Here is a 23,499-nt window from a genome sequence, read left to right on the forward strand (position 1 = left end):
TATCAAAGAATAGATTCACCGAAAGGATTCGATCCTTCGACCCAAGAACCTCAGCCGAGCGCTTTTCCGACTGAACTAGATCCCGCTTTGTTAGTAAAAACAAGGAACATAATAGTTCTTATACATATGGTCCCCAACCCCACCCCGAACCACTGCTTTCTTCAGACATCTATCCACCAAAGGGACTTTTCGCTCCCCTAAGTACATTTGAAAATGTGCTATACCTGCAAAGAAAGAGATCGTCGATCAAAGCCATGCCACCACCACTACCACTCCCACCTCGACCCCCACCCCACGTCCGTTCAATACTTATTTTTTGACTCAATATGTATAGCGATCTCTTCACCAATTACTTCACCTGCGTTTATTTATTTATTTATTTATTTATTTATTTCCTTATTTATTTTAAAAACTTGAACTTCATTCTTCTAATATTCAATTAATGTTCAATCACGCTGTCCTGGGCACAAAACGCAGCTATATAGGTTGTTTGCGGAGGACAACGGGTTATATTTAATGATTAGTTGTTAGTGAGAGAGAATTACCGTAATATTATCTTCAAACTCACTCTGAGTAATAACCGGTAACGGGAAAGGAAAAGAAAAGAAAGTGGCGCTATTAGTGTCTAACATAATGTTATTTCGACATTTGGACGATAGAAAGAGAGGAAACACTAGACCGGCACATAGACTACTACTAACGATAAACAGCAATATATCCTATATCTGCACTTTCCCATAGACAGGACAATACATACCACGGGCTTTGATGTATCGGCCATGGGACACTGGGGAAAAGAAACAAGTCCATTGATGACGATCGAACTTGCAACCTATCGTACATCAGTCGAGCGTTCTGCCAGAAGACACAACCGAGGCAGATAGCTGTATGTGGCAAAACCAAAACGTTTTAAAAATAAATTATGTGATATAGATCGTTACAACAAATTGCGCAGTAAGCATATGTCTTAAGATGGCTTTAAATGTCAACCATGTATTAAAGTCACTAATGCCCTACCTGAAGTAACGGGATTACAGCAACGTGCACGTGCAAGCAGCATACGAGATTTAGTCCTGGATAATCGAAACATTTGATCGGGAGATTGTAAGTCGGAGATAATCAGCCTTACCCACGAGACTTTACGTTCACAGAGGTCTTCACGCGTGAAACACGCCTCGTATTACACAAGCAGGTAATCTCATTAGAGTAATACACACCTTTTTCACCCGAGGAATAAAAAAACCCCCTAATTTTGTATTCAACAGAATGTATTGAATACAACACCGGAACTTCTTTTTCTGGTTCAGTTTTCTTGTGTAAATCCCATTTCTGAGATGCGAAAGATACTAAGCGTCTGAGTTTATCCCACACGATCACATTTTCTGGTTCTATTTTCTTGTGTAAATCCCATTTTCGAGATCTTGAGACTCATTGCACACCAGACAACGGACGACATAAAAAAGTTAAAGTTTGTTTTGTTTAAACGACACCACTAGAGCATATTGATTTATTAATCATCGGCTACTGGATGTCAAACATTTAGTAATTTTTACATATAGTCTTAGAGAGGACATCAACTACATTTTTTCCATTAATAGCAAGAGGTCATTTATACGCACCATCCCACAGGCAGGATAGCACATACCACGGCCTTTGATATACCAGTCGTGGTGCACTGGCTATAACGAGAAATAGCCCAATGGACGACCGACGAGGATCGATCCCAGACCGGCGAGCGCTTTACCACTGGCACGACATGAATGACACATCAAACAATAAAGTTTAGTGTCAGTCCTGAAATTCTACCAGGAACAATATAGCGCGTGTGGACCTTTTGTTGACTATAGCTCCCGCAAGAGAACTCGGGACAATAATTATAAAACGATTTGTTCTATTTTGTTTTGGTGGCATTCGATACTGCTGGATAAATAAAACAATTTACTGGCACAGAGGAATGTAAGCCAACTGATTAATTGTTGCTGACAGTCAGTTGTAAATTTACAGCTTTGCGGCACCAATACGTCATTACTGAAGAATATCTGTAAATAGTGTATGTCCACGGGAATCAACATTTGGTTTTGTTAATATATATAACATTTGGCGCCACGAATTTCTCATGTTTCTAACACATTTAATATATATTTCAAGGTATTTCTGAAGGCAATGAACTACTCATCAGAATGATTGTAATTATAGATTTTTATTTGTCAAGTTTCTGGTACATTTAGTGTATTCCTTGGGTGGGTATTTCTAAAGTGAATAAGTATTCCGCATATACGTTGTTTGTCATACACTGTCAATATATTCATTACACTGATACACTGGTATTTCTAAAGCTAATGAAGTATATTTAATTGGTGTTTTATTTTTTTGCTGTACTATTTTTATTCCTTATTCCTTCGTAGATTTAAAGGTACTCCGTCCTAATTTGAGCAATATTTCTATAGAATATTTGATAGCAGTATATAGTTCACTTGTTTTTGCATAGATCCATGTTTGAAGAGTAATTATTTGGAATATGCAGTAAATTCTTAAGCTTAGAGATAGCCAAGGAGTTATTTTTAAATATTACATTTGATTGTTGTTTTTTTACCAGGACTGCAAACTGTTTGGCTGTAATGAGGCTCGGTATTCATACACCGGGTTTCACTTGTGACAAAAATGGAACGCGGGCAATCTGGGTAATTTTCAAACAAGCTGATTTTACGAAAAAATTAATAGCTAAATCTTTATTCAAATGAGGATTTTTGTAAGGTTTAATGAGCAAGGTTTCAATAAATATATGCGTCATCCGACGCCAAATAACCGTAAATAAAATGTGTTGAGTGCGTCGTTAAATAAACCATTTCTTCCTTCCTTCTTTCATATCCGCCAACTCCCGTTTGGATGTGGTTTGTATGGGTGTGAACATTGTCAAAAATGGACCCAAAATTATGCAATTTGGAGACACATTTTAACACAAAAGGTAACTCAAAAATTAACTCAAAATATTTAAAATGAGTCCTCTTTTATAATTATGACTCTATTTGTAATTTGACCAGCCTCGGCGGCGTCGTGGTAGGACATCGGTCTACAGGCTGGTAGGTACTGGGTTCGAATCCCAGTCGAGGCATGGGATTTTAAATCCAGATACCGACTCCAAACCCTGAGTGAGTGCTCCGTAAGGCTCAATAGGTAGGTGTAAACCACTTGCACCGACCAGTGATCCATAACTGGTTCAACAAAGGCCATGGTTTGTGCTATCCTGCCTGTGGGAAGCGCAAATAAAATATCCCTTGCTGCTAATCGGAAGAGTAGCCCATGTAGTGGCGTCAGCGGGTTTCCTCTCAAAATCTGTGTGGTCCTTAACCATATGTCTGACGCCATATAACCGTAAAATAATGTGTTGAGTGCGTCGTTAAATAAAACATTTCTTTCTTTTTCTTTCTATTTGTAATTTCTTTGCGACTAAAATTACCTCTATCTTTTTATTTTTAAACATAGGTGAGTATTTAGGATGCCAGGGGCTGGCATGTATAAATCTCAGCTGAAGATTCACAAATAACTGTGGTCTTCTACCACTTACTTTTTCTCGTTCCAACCAGTGCACCACAACTGTTCAAAGGCTGCGGTATATGCTTTCCTGGCGCTGGGAAAATGCATATGAACAATCCCTTGCTGCATTAAGAAAATGTTGCGGGTTTCCACTATTGACTACGAGTCAGAATTACCAAATGTTTGACACCCAATAACCGATGATTAATATATCAATGTGCTCTAGTGGTGTCGTTAAACAAAACAAACACACTTTCTACCACTTACAATTCCTTGTTTTAGATATTATTCTACGCACATCCATATGCGCACTTAGACGTCACCAATGTTTACGGAAGGTTTAGGACAGGACAAACATGTTTTACATGTCCGTATCCATTCAAGGTTCAGACATGCCTACCCTGGGTCCAGTCTCTGGAATCACTAGTAGTCGATCCCAGAACATGGTGGGGGGGGGGGGGGGGGGGGGTAATTAAGGGGATAGTTTAGAAGTTACTTATAATGGGATTGGAATAATTGATTTAAAAATATCAATCCAAAAGTTTAAAAAAATGTTTTGTTAAAAAAACATTTATAAATTTAGTGTGACGCAATTTTTGAACGTGCCGACGGAGATGGAACCATATATCGTGGTCAAAACCAGGGCCCAAGTTTACAAAGCATCGTAAGTCTAGTTTTGCACGTAGACGTAAGTCTACGACTCAACTATTACTATCATGACAACACACATTGTTTGAAGTACACGTTTCATTTTGTTTTGTCCTTAAAATGCTCTATCTTCCGTAATCATGTAATTTTCGCCGAGAAATCGATGCCAAACACCTGTAACCGAACCACTGGTATTACTGTTAGTCGCAGACGTAAACTTGCGATGTTTTGTGAAATTGGCTCGTGCTTATAAAACTTTTAGAGTCCAGACTCAATCTCCAATGACGTCACACGCATACAATTTGTATGGCGTTGTCATGACATTATTAGTGTCTCAGACTCTGTTAGAGTCTCAAATCCAGACTCTATAAAGTTAATAAACACCAGGCCAGCTCTTTATGGACAAAGCACATAGCCCTGACAGTTAGTCATGACTGCATACCCTTCTTGTGGAATCAGTCTTGTACAAATATACGGCACTGAATGCTATGCAGATTCACAATCGTCACTACGGCATCCATTACACAAACATTTAAAAAAATAAAAACGTTTTGGTACATCACTGGTGAATAGATTAACACATATTGTGATCAATTTTCTCAAAACAGAAAACATACCTATTGAAGGCCAAATGCCTTTATTATGTTTTCAGGGTATTTTTAAAGTAAATAAAAAGTTCTTTGTGTATGATAATTGTTATATGATGTTTTATTCGCAACCCTTCTTAAAGCCCCCCAGACGTGATATCTACTTAACATCATCGACGCATATAGTATGTAATAGAATATATGATAACGTTTACAGAACCATTAGTTATCTAAATACATCAGAAAGTAAAGGTATTGTTTTGTATCATTTACTTAAATTAAAAATAAAATGACATTATGCATTAATTAATTCCTATTAGCAACTTTTGCCTGGTTTCCCCATATCTGGTCACAAGCAGTTTTATTATCTATAAAGTGCACATCAGAAAATACATGTATATGTCCATTATTTGCCTGCATACTATACAGGATGAGGTGTGGGTGGTGGGTTCGAGGGTCGATATCGAGCAACTGTTCTTTTTTCCAAAATATTTTTCGGGGAAGCATGAATCGACATCCCCTGTAAATTTCGGTTGTAACAGTCTAGACCCCACCCCAGTAATAATTAACCTTATAAACGTAGGTGTTCCACCGCCCAGAGGTGGGATTTTACATTTTAAAAAATAATTATAAAAAAAACAAAAACATAATGAAAATAATTTTAAAAAAATCATGATTTAATTTGTCTAATTTTGAGTTTAATATTGCACAACAATTTACATGAAAAATGTTTTACTCACAATATATGTCAAAAAGAACAGTCTTTCACACTATATATACTTACGGTAATTGAATAATGTGCTGAGCTGTTAAACATTCCTTTCCTTTGCGAACTAAAGCACACTATGTTATATCTATACTGCACGGAACCTTCTATACTGTGAGTCTACGTATTACAGTCCGGTTTGGTGACACAACACCACAGCCAGTGAAGCTTATCTACCTCCGTGAAGAGCCTAATGTCCCGACATGTCAGTATTGTCTAAACAACCACTTCTGTTCAATTTAAACACACTTCATATATATATATACACACGCTGCTTTTGTTCTGAAATGGTCTACATTAGGTTATCGTTCTTACCTGACAGACGTATAACAGTAAATTTGGGTATCGTGGGTAAGTAAAGTGTTCTCTATGTGCCTGTATTATTCACGTTTCTTGAAGACAATCTCAGATTGAAAATGATACGAAAACTTGAACATAAAACGAAAGCAAATATCAAATATCACTTGAACGGGCGGTTTGCTTTACACAAGGGTATTTAACGGGAACCCCGCTGTCATTGTTCCGTCAGTCGCTGATTCATTTCTTATGTCATTTGCACCTATTGTGAGCTTTTGTTGTTGGCTTCACCACGTCAGTATTAATACACCACGGTACTGATTAAACTGACATCCCAGCTCATTGTTTAATCAACACCTACAGGGTTACGTGTCAGAATTACGAAATGTGATCTAAGGAATGAAAACAGAAACCTGCAGCTGCTGCCATCATGTAGATTGTTAATAGGTCCTATTGTCACGATTAGCAGCAAGGTTGTTTTTTCTTAAATATATAAACTTACCCGCAGTCAAAACAAGACATACAATGACATGATATATAATAGGTATATAACACATATTATTAGTATGCAACCGTATTTAGCACGGGATCGTTTAGATGGGGCTCTGGTAGCCTTACACTGGGTCGTCCCCCAAAAACCTCCCAAAAAACCAACAACTCCCGTCGAGACAGCTAGCCTTCATTAGCCGATATTATATGCACGGTCGCCATGAATATAGCCATTTCTATGTTACATGACAAAGATGGCGGCTTCCAAAGCCGTTGTATTTATGGAATTCATTTTTGTACGCAATATTTAACACGATATGCGTTCGGTAGTCGACTGGACTTGAGTTTAAATAGATTCTTGCGAAGTGCGGTAACGGGTAAATACAAAGAAGGCGGTCGGCAGTACAAATCAAAAGAGAAGAAGAGGTCAGAACGATGGGGAAACTGTTAAAAAGGCTTTGTGTATTATATTAAAGATTGTATTACCACTATGCTATGCTATGCCATGTCATGTTATGCTATACTGTATTATAAACGACATATAGATAAATATAAGATTAAAATGGAACTTCCCGATATTGTGTTACTTTATAGCATGTTTAACTTGAGTGAAACCAGTATTGTATTGGCAGTAATTTCATAGCAACCCAAATAGTTTTTCTTTGTCTAGACAGCAAATCTGAAACAGCTATTTAGAAAGTTAATACATTAAACAGGACTTATTGTGACATATTTATGCACCAATAAACACTTGTCACAGTGATAAGGCTTAATCCCTCACTGGTATAAACCATGGCAGCTGGTACCAAATACCATTGTATAAGCTTATACTATTCAACATTTGGTTTTACTGCTTATGTACTTTGGACAATTTATTTCATCCCCTACTTTATACATCGACGTTGGCTTTGTACAAAAATATAAAATAGTCTCAAGAAATTTGATAAAATTAAATTTGAAGTAGACGAGGGATTTTGGTATGTATACTAACTGAAATACGATCAAGATTTTGATGACACCACATACCCCCCCCCCCCCCCCCCCCCCCCCCCCCACAAGAACACATTACACATTTTGAGTAGCACTTGACGTTGTTTAAATCGTATTCCACCACAGAAGGATTTATTTTAAATTTGACGAACCGCTCTTCTAAACTCCTCCCATTTCTATCACTGATAATTTTATGTAAGAAGTGTATTTGAAGAACAAATATCCCACATTTGGATATGAATAAGTTATGACAGACCCTAGTTTTTAAACACTATCCAAGTTTGGGTAATACCCAAAAATGCATTTTTCATAATTGTATAAACGCAACAGTTAAATTAAAACAGTGTAAAGAACTGTGCAAAAAATAAAAATATCACACATAGGTAAAATTAAAATTTAGAATAAAATTCAGTATCACGAAGAAATTGCAAGAAAAGTTCTGGGTGGAATGATTCCATTACATTTCTTCTACCAAATATATATTTTCTAGTTTCCTTCAGATGATTGCACTCCACTAAAATGTGGGGTTCCGTCAGAGCACACTGACAGTGTCCACACTGAGGTGGAGGATCCTTCTTCAGAATAAATTCATGGGTCAAGCATGTGTGACCGATGCGAGCACGATCCAAGACTATTTCATCCTTTCTGTACCGCCTACAGGAGGACTGCCACTCTCCTAGGACTGGCTTAACAGAATGAAGCTTGTTCGCAACCGCACCGTTTCAATAATGTTGCTAAGTTGAAAGGATTAATTGGTTAATACTATGTTTAAAATCAGTATAAGGTACTCCAACCCTAGCGTGAGGCAAACCCAAAGCAGACAGAATCTGCCTTTTCATTACCCCTGATGCCAACATTGCGGGCACCCAGCAAAATACAATGTCTTTATTGGCAATGGTTCAAAAGACACACTTTCGTATTATCATCCAAATTAAGAGATGTTCCAGCTTCATATTACGTAAAACTTGACGACACAAAAATTAATCTTTGAAATTAGTAAATATGAATGAAACAGTTTTTCCAAGTCTTTAAGGACTGCTCAAACGTCCGCACTAAAGATTGATGCTGAATCAGGCAGTCTCATGGAAATTATTGTATCTGATGGAAAAACGGTAACACAAGTTACATAATTCCCACCCCGTGGTCCGTCTATATAAACAGAAGAAAGAAAGAACAATTCTAACAAAACAACATCCCCTGCACCCCCCCCCCCCCCCCACGCCCCCACCAGAAAAGAAAGAAAGAAAAATCGAATGTTCGGAAATTCAAATATGTTCAACAAAAATCTGGATCAAATAAAGCTCGTCTTTTAATTAAAGGGACACACCCTAGTTACGGCTAGTTGTTAACCATTACGGCGTTGTTTTTCGCTATTAAACCCATTTTTTCACAAATACAATTGCACTTTACTTACCGTTTATTATTTAGAACATACATTTCCATTCACCTGAAGTGTTTTTTGGTAATCCTGGTAATCCTGGTGTTTGTAATACCACAAAATGCATTTTTCGTATTTCTGAAAAACGGACGCACGTTTGAGAAAAAACCGTTGAGCAGACAAGGTCTAATCTATTTTTAGACGGGATATTTCCATCAATGTCACAGACGTTGGTATACCACGTGGCCGTTATCATTTTGGTTCGATTTGTTTTCTCGTGCACGGTTCGCGCAATCAACATCCGATTTGTTGTTGTTCATTTGTGAGATTTTTCTTCACAGTTCGTGAACATTTTCAGTAACAATAAAGTTCAAACAAGTAAGTATCTCAATACAAAACGTTACAAACCCTTAAAACCAATAATTTTGCTAAGTCCTACGATATCTGGAGAGGGGATACAACCAGGACAGAACAGTTGGAACATGTCCAGGAGAGGTGAAAAGAACGCACCCCAAGTCTGTGAAATTTGTCGTGACGTAGGCATTGTTGTGCTTCGAGCGACATCTACCGGTGACATCAAAATACAAACTTTCAAAATTATTTCAAGCAATTGGGACATGGGGATTCCCATGGTATTTATCGATATAAAACCTGCTTTTTCACTCCATTTGATAAAAACGTGATCTAAGTGTGTTACAGGTTTGTAGATTAACCAAATTATAATTTATTTTCGCTGGATGGAACTAGGGCGTGCGGCTTTAACGAAACTAAATCAAAATTGCTGTTACATTAGTGTGCATTATTTATTAATTTAGATTTCCTCCAGGAAATTAACTAATAAATAAAGCGGGGAAAACTAACTCTTATTTATTCATGTAGCTTCCTCAACAATTGTGCGTTTACTTTTCGTGAACCTATGTTTTGTCTGTTAGCCCGTAGATATGCCATGTTTAATCATATTTTCTCACATACCCGTATAAGAGCTGACCCTTTGTAGATCACATCTGAGACACGTGATTAGTGATTACTACAGCCATATCATCCAATCAAATTAGAACGACCGAAATGGATTATTCTGTGACGTGCGAGTTAACCTGTAACTCATTACTTTGTGACGTATAAGTTAACTGCCGCGCGAATGCCGTGAAATAGCTTTAATTGGAAAAGACATTTAAATTTATTTTAAATATGGTTTTTGATGCTGTATAAGAAAAAGAATACTACATTCGTGACCATTAGAGACCATTTATCTTACAAATCGTTGTTTAAAAATGCTTTTATTCGTTAAATATGTTTTTTTTTTTTTTTAAATGGTTGTAAGATAAATGGTAAATTCAACGGCCACTCATATAGCATTCACCATATCTTAAAACGGCATAACCGATAATTTGATGTGTATCTGTGCACTAACATTGCATACGTATACATGTATATCTGGTTGGTCGATTAACCTTGACGTTTTCGATATTCGTCATAGATATGTTTCACCTGGCAAGCATATTATCTTAATCTGTGTAGAGGGAAAAGTACGTTGAAAAAGTATTAGCTATCCCCCCATGTGGACCATCTAGTTTCCTGTAATGGCGGTCCATAGTAATTTGGTGACATTAAGATTTTTTTATATCAAAATATCGATTCGTTGCGTCAAGTACAGGACTAAAAATGCGATCCGTGTCTGTCGTAAGTGAAATTATATGCTAAAATAATTGTACGCTTGTGTTTTATCCCCTATCCATCTATGGGTTTCAGAGTCGCGGACATTGTTACTATGGTTACTGATAATTTACAAGCACACTTGTTGGAGAATTTTTAAATTCAGGATGCGTTACTTCCTGTTTTCGTGTAGTCTTCAGGAAATGATGCGGGGGGTGGAGGTGGGGTAGATTGGGGGACTGTGATGGACTGATATCTAAAACGCAAAGCGCCGGATTTTGTAAGGAGTTCAGGGGAATATTCCCCCAAAACATTCTGAAAAACCTTATGTCCTGAAATGCAATTTACCGCATTCTGCAAGTAAAATTCATCATGGCAAATGATGGTATATACAATACATTTTAAATGCATTTTCCACGATATTTAAGTTTTGTACACAAGTATATACGCTGAATATATATGTATATAAACTCCACATAAACAAGTTTGTTTTGTTTAACGACTCCAATGGAGCACATTGATTAATTAATCTTCGGCTATTGGATGTCAAACATTTGGTAATTCTGACTCGTAGTCATCAGAGGAAACCCGCTATATTTTTTTCTAATGCAGCAAGGGATCTTTTATATGCATTTTCCAACAAACAGGAAAGCACACACCACGGGATTAATCCAGTTGTGGTGCACTGGTTGGAACGATGAAAAAAAACCCCACCAATCAGCTGAATGGATTCACCGAGATGGTTCGACAAATTCCACATGAAGTAATTACTTACAATGAATAAAATAATTCGTTACAAATACAATAACAAATATCAGGTATATTAATAACAAAAAAATCGATTATTTTGATCATGAAAACGATTATCGTCATCGTCATCGTCTTCACCACCACCACAATCATCATCATCATCACTGACGATACCACCAGAAAAAGACCTATAAGAACAACTACTTTATAATGACAACGAGAACAAATATACCGAGACAGCCACAGCACCGCCATTATTAAAGGCGCAGATCCTAGTCTCAACCCGTAAACATGGACACGAAGTTTGGTTAAGTTACATACCTGTAACACATTTGGATAACGTTACAAAAGAGTGGAACAAGAGTCTGTGAAGTTGAAACGGTGAAATATTGTTTAAAATAGACTATAACTCGACTCCATAACTGTTAGTTCTCAGACGCACATGCGTTTTTAAAAATATCAAAAATGCATTTTGTGTTATTAGAAAAACCAGGATGACCAGAAAGACTTCGGTTGTACGGAAATGAATAAATTAAACAATAAAATATAAGAAAAGTTTGATTTCAGTGATCATAAACGGCTCTAATAGTAAAAAATATGTTTCTTACACACCCGTTGGTGAGAACACCATGCGTTATTTATGATAACACATATCCTGTTTAAACACGTACGTGTGCTAACAATTTCAAGACATACGACTGGCTGCTCCTAGATGATGTCAGGTTACCAATGCCATATATCCAATGAAAAACAACACGATGGAAATCGATTACATTGTGACGTATAGTTAACCTGACTATCATGTGTCTGTGATGCATAAGTCAGCTACAAGTTCAAAGGGTTGTGAATATCTTTTAGAACGAATTTTTTTTTTAATGTGCTTAAAACATGGTTTTTGAGGATATGTAAGAAATAAAATAATTACATTCCTGTCCGTTATATACCATTTGTCTCACAACTCGTTGTTTAAAAACGTATCAAACTCGCTTTCGCTCGTTAGATACATTTTAAAACAACTCGTTATGAGATAAGTGGTATCTAACGGCCACTCATGTATTATTGTCTATCTATAGTGTTTAGAAAAACTAGGGTCTGTCCCTTTAATACCAACCAACCCACAAACATATCTTAGTATGTTCAGCACATGTAGGCCACACAGATTCTCATCTATATAGTCTTGTATGAGGATTTGTCAGTGCGCGAGATATACACACTATACGTATATCTACACTGATCCAGGATCAATATTCACTAATCCATTTGAATATTTATTGCTAATAAACAACTTCTTATTATATCACTGAAAAAAGACGTCTTTTTTATTGAAGAACTTTAACAACGCAGTTCGTTATAAGAAGACGATAACGAAGAGTCGTATTCAATACGTATTAAATAACGCGGTCGTGAAATATAATAAACATTCAAAGAGGATCAGAAGGTTTTACAGGGGATCAAGGTGTCTCTCTATATTTATTTTATGAAAGAACACCCACAGGTATTTCGGAACAAGAACTTTCTTTTATTAGAAATATTTTAGAAATACAAGAACAAACCTCGTAGTGTTACTGTTATGTAAATATACAGATACGGCGTGTAGTATTGTAGAACTATTCATGTTTGTATATACGCTAGAACTAGATCTATTTATTTGCGTGCTTGAATTGAAAATTAGATATTTCTACAAAACATAACAAAGCAGAGAGTGAATGTAGTACATGCACAACAGGCTTAATTAAGCCATGAGCTGTATGGAGATTATTTTTAATTATATAAAATTACATATAAAAACAGGTAAATTCACGCGGGTCAGATTAAGGAAGCGGAAAGTAATATTTGTTTAACAACTCCGGGCATTTTAAACTAAGGCTATTTTACATCTAACGGATTTAGCCCAGTGGTAAAGCGCTCGCCTAGTGCGCATTCGGTCTAGGATCGATTCGCATCGGTGGGCCCATTGGGCTATATCTGGCTCTAGCCACAGCACCACGACCGGTATATCAAAGGCCGTGGTATGTGCTCTCTTGTTTGTGGGATGGTGCATACAAATGATCCCTTGCTACTAATAGAAACATGTAGCGGATAACCAAATGTTTGACATCCAGTAGCCGATGACCAATAAAACATTGTGCTCTAGTGGTGTCGCCACAAAAGAAGGCGCGTGTGCAGGACATTCTGCAGGGATTGGTGTTCAGACGGTGGCAAGCGAAGATTTTAGGGGATCGGGACATGCTCCCCCCGAAAATACACTGAAAAGAGAAGAAGAAATTTGCATGGAGCAGGGGTGTTCGACCACCACCCCACCCCCGCACTCACACCTACAACTGATATCATTGATTAGGAGTAGGCAGAGTGTCTTTTGAGTATATTTAGCTAATAGTTACGTTCTTAACTGCTAACACATCTTTGGAAATCAATACTAATATATACATTTCACTATTAATTACCGTTTAATTAAGATATTCCAACAATCACTAATTAACTTTCAGTTAAGATACTAACACAGCCACTTATCTTCAGTTTGTGCTTGGTTTCAACGTCTATTAAATACATGTAGGCTATTGAGATTAGACTCTCCCCCAGCTTTTAATTTACGAGTTTTCAGCCATAGCAAGTCTTCTGTTTCTTCCCCCAACAAAATAAACACACACACATACACACATACTGCTTTTTTCTGTTTACAAAAAAACAATCAAAAACAAAACCCTAAAACCACCCAAAAACCCCACTATCTTACTGTAACATGATTTAAATATAAAGCATTATACGGATAAATATATTTTGAATGACCTTTTGCCAAAATATTTCAAATTACGTTTGACCGTTGGTCGAAATAATAAATTCGTACGCACAAAATTGTTTTAGACAAAATCGATATTGAGATACTATAAAAGATCACGAGGTCCAGGAATACATTGGTTATGGAGATATTCATTGAGTAATTAAGAAAATGTAAGTAAATTGAATATTAATTATGTAAAAATATTTTCTTTGCCGAAAATCGTTTAAAATGGCTTCAAAGTGAGGATAAAATATGATGTTCTTATACACAGGAGTCACATTGCCTATGTTTTAACAGTTAATGAATGATGATTAAATGATGTACTGGGATATAGTTTTAAAAACAAAATATTCTCACGGTCTCGGCAGCCTGTACCTGCTAGATTCGAAATACGCGGGTTGTTGCTAGGATTTTTTTTTTTTTTGATTTTTTTTTTTTGTTCTATAATAAAATTTCGGATTTGTCCCCTCCCCCGCTAGCTACGGCCCTGAATACATTAAATCTATGTCATACATTCTGAGTTATTTAATAAAAACATTCAAGACTGAACCACAATTGTGTTCTAAAAAGTAAAATTTAATATAAATGGATGGCATATAGCCGATATCAGTGCTTTTTTGTAGTTATTTGTTTTTATTTAGTATATATATTTTATGTATACCATGGCATTTTTGTACGGGCAAGCTGATGTTTTTTTTTGCCCGAATGAAACAAAAATGCCCGAATCTGAATAACCAGGGGCGTAGGCTAGGGGGTTCGGACGAACCCTCCCCCCTCCCCCCGCTGAAGCAAATGATCCGCTTTCAGAACTAAAACATACAGGTTTATACATATGAAGTTTTTGGTGGTGCAAAAACAAAATAGAAAAAGGTCCACTTGGTTCATATTCGAACCCCCCCCCCCAGGTCCAGATCACGCTACGCCCCTGATAACAACGTTTATTTGTATGACTACTAAACAGCTATATAGAGTTACAAATTAATCACTACGCATTTTCCCATGGATTACAACCAGTTTTGCGGGTAGAATGATAGAAATACATTTTAATAAGGTCTCGTGTTAGCAGACTTTCCCCGAATATATCTACCGTTTTTGCCAGAATTTGATGATTTGCTCCAGCACTAGGATACAGTTTACTTCCTGGCCCACCCCCCCCTCCCCACCCCCTGTCTCGTACGCTTATGTGCCAGGATTAATATACTATATAGAACTGTGCATAATGTATTTTATTTAGCAGTAGATGTTTGACCTTTTCTGACATCCAGTGAACGATGTGTATTTTTGTGCTGGGGTGTCGTTAAACATACATTCATTCATTCATTCAGTTGATGCGCGGTCGGGTTGGGATCGATCTCCGTCGGTGGGCTATTTCTCGTCACAGCCAGTGCACCACGGCTGTTATATCAAAGGCCGTGGTATGCGCTATCCTGTCTGTGGGATGGTGCATATAAAATATCCCTTGCTACTAATGGGAAAATGTAGCGGGTTTCGTCTATGACTGTCAGAAATACCATTTGTTTGACATCCAATAGCCGATGATTAACAAATCAATGTGCTCTAGTGGTATCCATGGGCGGATCCAGGAAATATTTTTAGGGGGGGACCAAAAAAGAAGGGCACATTGACTCGTCAAAAGGGCACCTTACTACAAGTTTTGATATTTACAATTAATATGAATTCCTACAGTTCTACGTCATAATATACTAGCAATAATGAAGTAAATTGGCGTCACTCGCGTTAGAACCTCAATGGGGCCCCATTGAGACTCAATAACACAGACACATATCTGCAAGCTTGCGCATGTACACGAAAATCTTGATTTCATTTATCTACAATATAATTATTGTTTACTTAAAAAAAAAAAAATTCTTCCAACAAAAAGGGCACTTGGACATTTTGAGGGCACTTGAACAATTTTTGGGGGGGACGCGTCCCCCTGGTCCCCCCCCCCCCCCTTGGATCCGCCCATGGTATCGTCAAACAAAACAAACCTTTTTCTTCTTTGTTTTCATTCATTCAGTAGATGTTATACTGCACTTTGCCCGACATGACGCTACACCGCAGCCTTTGATATATGTCTTGGTGAGCATGTAGGGTCTCTGGTTGACCCTCACCCCACCCCATACCACACATGGCCAGCAATGCAGAAGAAATAGATTGCGACTTGAAAAGATCAGATAAGTGTTAATATCTACTGCAAAACTTCAATCCTTAGCTCGGTAAACACTTCTGGGTTCAGGTTTATCACCAGGTTTGATAACAATGTAATATTACAGTGTGCGACATCGGGGTCGACATACCAAATTACTTTTAAAAACCACACACACACACACACACACACACACACACACACACACACACACCAAACAATAACACAACCCCCCACACCAAACAATAACACAACCCCCCACACACAAAACAAGAACACAACCCCTACACTGAATAATGGTTGTACTTGTCAAAAGAAATTACAATACCTTTTAAATTTCATGTACCTAATAAACAAGATATTAAATTATTTTAATTCATAACTTTTGTTTCATTATATGACTGACTTGCGAACAGATCCATTTGATTCAAATGCCTTATAATCTATAGATCTAGTTTTATTACAAATGGCATATCTACAGTTTTATTACAAATGGCACAACTACATTTAAGAGGCGGGATGTAATCCTGTGGCAAAGCGTTCGCCAGTGCACCACAACTGGTATATCAAAGGTCGTGTTATGTGCTGTCCTGTCTTTGGGATGTTGCATATAAAAGATCCCTTGCTACTAATGGAAAAAAAATGTTGCGGGTTTCCTCTCTAAGACTACGTGTCAAAATTACCAAATGTTTGACGTCCAATAGCCGATGATTAATTAATAAATCTGCTCCACTGGTGTCGTTAAACAAAACATACTTTAACTTTAAATTAACTTCATTTATTTATATGGATCTTGAACACCAATACGTAGTACTACGTGCAAATGAAAGGCACATTAACGAAGTAGAGTAACTTACCTCATTTACCAGTCATCTAAACAGCCGACCACCGCAAGGTGCTGATTTCTCTGCTGTGTGTTGATAGGGTACCATGACCGCACCGCACCAGCCTTCGGTATAGCGAACAGCCACAAATATTCTAAAATTGCGTGACCATATAGCGTGCCGGCGTATTAGTTAAACCAGGGCCTTGTAGCGGTCACCAAAACACTGCGCGCTTACTAATGGATTTATCACTCTTATATCAACACACAAATACCCCAGCTTAATTCAACAAGGATATAGGTCCGTTAACAAAAGCCTATTATCTGCGGAACAAATGCAGAAAGAAAGACGGGGGCTACCGTGCTTTCGTCTTACTCCCGGAATTGTGTGTTGGTTGACATCTGATCAATCGGGACCAGAAAGAGATATTTAAAACTTCATTCTAACACAATGTCTCTTGTCCAAGTCAAGCCTGGTGCCAGAATCTAATACAATTCTTTTTTAAAGGAATGACTTTCCAGTTCAAAGTGATTTAGTTGACAATAAGCGCATAATGAGTTAAATATTTCATTGTGTGTACAGATCCGTATTCAGAAATGATTGTCAGATTGCCTGCTGGGGCGAGTAGAAAATAGCCGATACCAATATATGAAATCTAATATAAATATACCTCAATGAAGAGAGACCACTTAAGGGATAAACTATATTAGTTTTAATATATAATTGCAATTTGATATATAAGGAAACATTAATACGATCCCTCTATTTTGGACATAATGGGTTGAAGCTGTTTATTTACCAACGGTCTGGTTATTTGTTTGTGGTATTTAATACTCCTAAAGAGATCCAAAGTATATGAAGATGCAAACAAACCTCAATTAAACAGCCACCTGTCTAAAGAAGACGCGTCCCTATAATCTTTTAGATAGCTGGTTTTATTCAGGTTTAACCATAAGCGTACGAGACAAGGAGAAGGGGTAAGGGATAGGGGGCAACTGCCCCTCTAGTGCTGGAGCAAAATCTCGATTTCGGGCAAAAATTATACAGATATTCGGCCAAAATGTGCTAACCTGAGACCTTTTTACCATGTATTTCCAGCATTCTACCCTCAAAATTAGTTGTAATCCATGTAAAAATGCGTAGTGATTCGTTAACAGCCCTATATAGCTGTCCGGCAGTAATGCTAATATGAATAAATGTTGTTATTCGGATTCGGGCATTTTCATTTCAAAGAGCAAAAACCAGCCTGCCCCCACACCCCCCTCCTACACAAATGGGAGCCCATACGGCCTATGGATTTAACAACATACATAGTGTGTGCTTGCTCAGTCAACTCTGCCCAAATGGACATTTGTATTTGTATCTTATTATTGTATGTAAAAAAAAATTGCATGTTTCTTTCATAGAACTGTTCAAGCATACCTGTCGTGGAGACAACCACTGACTTCATCAGATAGTTCTGTCCAACACAGTATCTTATAAGTTTGTCATGAATATCGTCAAATAATATTATGACAGGCCTACTGATGATCTGAATTATTCATATCCCGTTAGTTATAGGACTGACTGTAGGCCTACTTATGTTTCTTAGTTATACTAATTTTAAGTAGGGGCGAGATCAGGGCTACGTTCAACCAGACCGAACAGAAAAAAAACGTCCGTTAGACTAGTTTATGCGCTTCACGTTAAACCAAATGCCCAGGTCGGGAACCAATCGAATAGTTAGCGAACGTCAGCGAAACGTATGCTAGCTGAACGTGGGGTTAGCTCAGTCAGTTTAGCACCTTCCTGGAGTGCTATGGTCATAGGGTCAAACCCCCTCGGTGGACTCATGCTTTGGATTCTTCCCGTGATGACCAGTGCCCCTCGACATATATATCAAGGACCGCGATATATATATATATATATATATATATATATATATATATATATATATATATATAAATATATATACTGTCCAGTCTGTGAGGAAATTACATATAAAAGGTCCCTTTCTGCTAATGGAAAAATGCAGCAGGTTTCCACTGAAGACCATGTCTCAGAATTGTGAAATATTTGACACACAATAGCCGATGATTAATAAATCAACGTGTTATAGTGGGTTCGTCAAACAAAACAAACTTTAAAGGAATATTCCTGAGTTTTAAGTGATTGTTAAGATGACGTCAATCAACAAAGACCTTTAAATAACTGTAATCACATGTTAAATATATTTTTCTAAATAAAATATTAGTGACTATATATTAAACGTGTTTCTGATCGTCCTAGCAGTTGTACTAGGTCAAACATAATTTTATTACCTAATATAAATCCAGTTTGGGCTAGTTACAAATATTATGACGACCAGAAACACATCGAATGTACAAACACTGATATTTCTAAATAAGAAAATATATTTAATATGTAAGTTTAATCGTAGAAATATTGTATTAGTAGGAAACCTCTTACACTACAGTAAACTCAGGAATGTCCCTCTAACGTTACTAGTTTTAGGAGTTTTTGTAGTTGCCGAGATAATCTCAGCCAGCATGCTACAGCAACATGCAATCTGGCGTGACGTGCTCTTTAATTAACTCAAATTCAGTTGTTGCCGAGCTACAGTTGAAGCCAAAGTATTCTTCTTCTTTTTTTCTATTCACAGGACGTCAGAAAAACAAAACCCTATATACAAGTGTAAATTGTAAGCCACTAATATCAGGTTGCTACTGTTGTGGATTCAAGAGTAACAAAAGTAAATAGTTCACGTGGGGTATAAACTTGATACTAAACCGTAGCACGTACTTGAACACATTTGAGAGTTACAGACTCACTCAGTCTACGAGCTAGATATCGGTAGTGAATTTACTGTTCCATAAAAAGATACCTCATGCATGTTAAATAATGTCTTTCATTGTCAGCTACGGGTAAATGTCTCATGTTGCTACAGGTAGTACTAAACCAAATAACTTCCGGCTGGGTCAAAGTTCGAGGTGCACCCCTAACGTTTGATAGAGCAGTTAATACCACAAGTTCTGTGATTGGTGATAAATGTGTGTTGGTTGTGAAAAAAGAAAAAGGTTTCATCTGGGCAAAAAATTCAATGCAATTTTATTTCATCTAGTACCACTTTGTCAAGTAGCCGTGTGATTGAAACATGTATGGGTACCTGTTAAAAAGTACTCAAATTTTGTGCGGAAGTAGGGTAGTCATCTTTGGAATTTTTTCTGATTCACTTTAAAGGTGAGGGGTAGTAGTATTTATATCCGTCGTGTATATGTCGATTGTACGTTGCAGGTAGGCTTTTTAGCGACATGTTACTATTGTTGTCTGGGATTTGATTTAGTGGTATACACCTTACAGCAAAACACTGATCATTAGACTTGCTCGATTCACCCATTAACCCTAGCTGTTTAATAATTGATATTTAGTGTTATGTCCTATTATATTGTTAGTTGGTCTCGCGGGTTGTAGTGCACCATTTTGTTTAATATTTGAACTGAATTGAAATGAACTGCGTTCAAAACGGGACACGTCGCATCAAACTTAATTTAGAAATAACTTTTGTTTGATGCCAGCAAGGGATGGAGTTAGGGGTTTTGGGACTTTGAGGAGAATTCTACGAGATACCGCTCTTAAGGCCTATGCTTCTTGAATGAGCCAAATCATCCGCACACCATCAGAGAACAAATGCATTTTATCTTTATTTACATAGTGTTAACTGACCTTAGACGTAACCTTTTACCAGATTTTTGTAATATTAAATTCAGACCAGGAAATGCAAATGCATGTAGCTTATTTTGTAGTAATGACATCTAACATTCTGAAGAACTTATCGATATTACTATATATATATATATATATATATAAAACCCGCAACCCAAACTATAAAAATATTAACCAAGCTACACCAGATATATATTAGACCAACATATCTATTCTGAAAAAAAACCCCGTATAAACTGTCCTAGAAGATACTAGTACTTTAACAAACTGTTTTTAACGGGCCAACGGACCTCTTGCAGATGATAGGAACAAACGACTGTGAATAATGCATATTATACTTAAAAGTCAAACCTCATGCATGCCCGACTAATAACCACAGTGGTCTAAAGATATTTATCCAGATATCAAACACCGAGACCACCAGGTGCAACTCAGACGAAGGTCAGTGAGCGAACTGCCGCACACGGGGACGGGCACACAAAAGGCCTTCAGTACTTGGAGGTCAAACCAAAAAAGGCACGGCCGGCACATGCAGGCAGAGATAGAAATCGACAGATCACCGTTAAGATTAGGAATACAATTTTGAATGGATTATCGCGTTTTAGAACTTTCACAAGAAAAGTTATGGAAATTTGCTCTGAGATATTTAATATGTATTTCTGTATTATGACAGTAATGAAAGGGCAGACGATTGACAGTACAAGAGTACACTACAAAGAACCAGCCATTTGACGACAGGTCATATATGGTGAACGACGATAATGCATAATCAACGACGATGATATATTGTGTTTTCGTACTCGGGGGTTATAGGGTTAGCGAGCGAGAATGGAAACCGGTTTCCACTGCATTACTATCGTTAACAACAAATGATATCTTATATACTTTCCACAAATAGTAAACTACACACCATGCACAGCCGTTGATATACTAGTTGTGGAGCACCGTTTGAAAAAGAAAGGAATGTTTGTTTAATCACACTTAGGAATATTTTGGTGTCTATCATATTGTTTTGTAGACAAGAGAGAGAGAGAGAGAGAGAGAGAGAGAGAGAGAGAGAGAGAGAGAGAGAGAGAGAGAGAGAGAGATGTGAACCCATAAGCGTACGAGATTGGGGGGGGGGGGGGGAGCCAAGCAACTGCCCCTCAGGGCTGGAGCAAATCCTCAAATTCTAGCATAGATATTCGGGTAAAATGTGTTTACCTAAGGCCTTTTTACCATGTATTTCCATCATTCTGCCCGCAAAATTAGTTGCCATTTATGAAGAGAGAAAAAAAAAAAAAAAAAAAAAAATAGTTATTCGTTTGCAACCCTATAATTATATCTGTTTGGCAGAAATACTAATGTCAAAAGAAAGCTATCTAGATTCGGGCATTTTTGTTTTATTCGGGCAAAACCCAGCTTCCACTCCCACCCCCTTTACACAAATGAGAGCCAATACGCCTGCGTGTATGAACACCTCTACCGCACGCGTTACTTCTACCGAAAAGGTGAAGCACCGTTTGAAAAGACATGAATCACTGGTACCGAGTACTTCTGCCAGACGGTCAAAGCCACCCAGCAGGCACTGCTCCAAGGTCTAGCCGGGTCGTTACGCCCTAAAACCCGTTCACACCTCGAGTGTAGTAGGGTAAACACGAACAAGGCCAAAACGAATTCAGGGGCAAAACGACTCAACGTTTAGAACGAAGCGACCCGGGGCGAAACGACTCGGTACCATCCAAGAACAAGGGCGTACTGGAAGTGTGCATCCATCCTCTCTCCAAAACTCGAAGTTCCACATAATTCAATGTAATGAATACACATCTAATGCATCCATTTGTTTTTAGTAAGGGAGATGTATTATCTTCACCGTCTATAGGCCTACGCAATGCATGTTAGTATTGTAGTTTAAGTAGTTTATTATTTGCCAAAAAATATACATTTTATAGGCATACAAACATATTTACTATAAAATAATACATTGTACACATTGCGGGGAATGGTGAAGTCTACAGGATAGACCTATTAAAAGTTATCACAGTCGATAGTAAAATACAGTAATGAAATAAATACATAAATAAAAACATACTCATAAATCAAGGTTGTCTGTTCTATGTGTTGTAGCAGTTATCAAGTATTTACAGTTTAATTAACTCTCTTGAGTTATCGGTGGACAGTAGTTGTGTTAATTTCAGAGTTGATGGTTTATTATAATAATAAGTTTTAATATATTTATCTCTTATAGTATAGTAGAACGGACAAACTAGAACAAAGTGATATTCGTCTTCTAGTACATTCATGTTGCACAGATTACATATCCTATTGCTTCTATCGATATGATGGTATCTGCCCGTTTCTATGGAGAGAATATGTGCAGAAAGTCTCAATTTACTCAAAATACGTTTATATTTTAGGGCGATAGGTTTCTGAAGGTAAGGTTGTAGACAAAAATTATTAACAATGAATTTGTATAGGAGACACTTTGGAGAATTATTAAATACAGCAAACATAGCCTGAATAAATTGATCTGTCATTCTCTGCTTGAATAATGATAAAAATGTTCTGCTATTTTCTACATTTTGATTGTACCATATATGGCCAAAACCATTAGTGAGATGGAGGTCTCGTACTTGACTAACCCAGTTGATGGTACGTGGTTTTCTTATGCACTCGTCATAGAGGGCGGTATAACACTCTTTTAAAATACAGTTATCTGTATTCAACAACTTTATCCAATATTTTACAATTCGTATATTCCTACTTATATACAGAGGTGATCGGCCTAATTCATAATACACCATCATATTAGTAGTGCTCCGTTTCACGCCTAAAATACGTTTACAAAATTGCAAATGTAGAATCTCGTGGCTGTTTGCTTTGTTAAAACCCCACACTTCACACCCATAAGTTAAAATACTACTAATATATGTATCAAACAATGATAGTAAGGTTTCTGCATTTAAAAAATAGT

General features: G+C 37.2%; 1 protein-coding gene across 2 annotated transcripts in view; it reads right to left on the minus strand.

The window, feature by feature from the left end:
* LOC121367879 (protein ANKUB1-like) overlaps positions 1–17,002 on the minus strand; it is a 29,572-nt gene extending 12,570 nt beyond the window's left edge. Inside the window, exon 1 of one of the 2 annotated variants that reach the window (XM_041492322.1) lies at positions 16,878–17,002. The gene's annotated coding sequence lies outside the window, so the exon portion shown is untranslated. Of the gene's footprint in view, positions 1–5,553; positions 5,744–16,877 lie in introns of those variants that run through there. The other variant, XM_041492320.1, reaches the window with a different exon arrangement.
* Positions 17,003–23,499: the final 6,497 nt, after the last annotated feature.

This window comes from Gigantopelta aegis, chromosome 3 (assembly GCF_016097555.1).
Source record: "Gigantopelta aegis isolate Gae_Host chromosome 3, Gae_host_genome, whole genome shotgun sequence".
Lineage (NCBI taxonomy): Eukaryota > Metazoa > Mollusca > Gastropoda > Neomphalida > Peltospiridae > Gigantopelta > Gigantopelta aegis.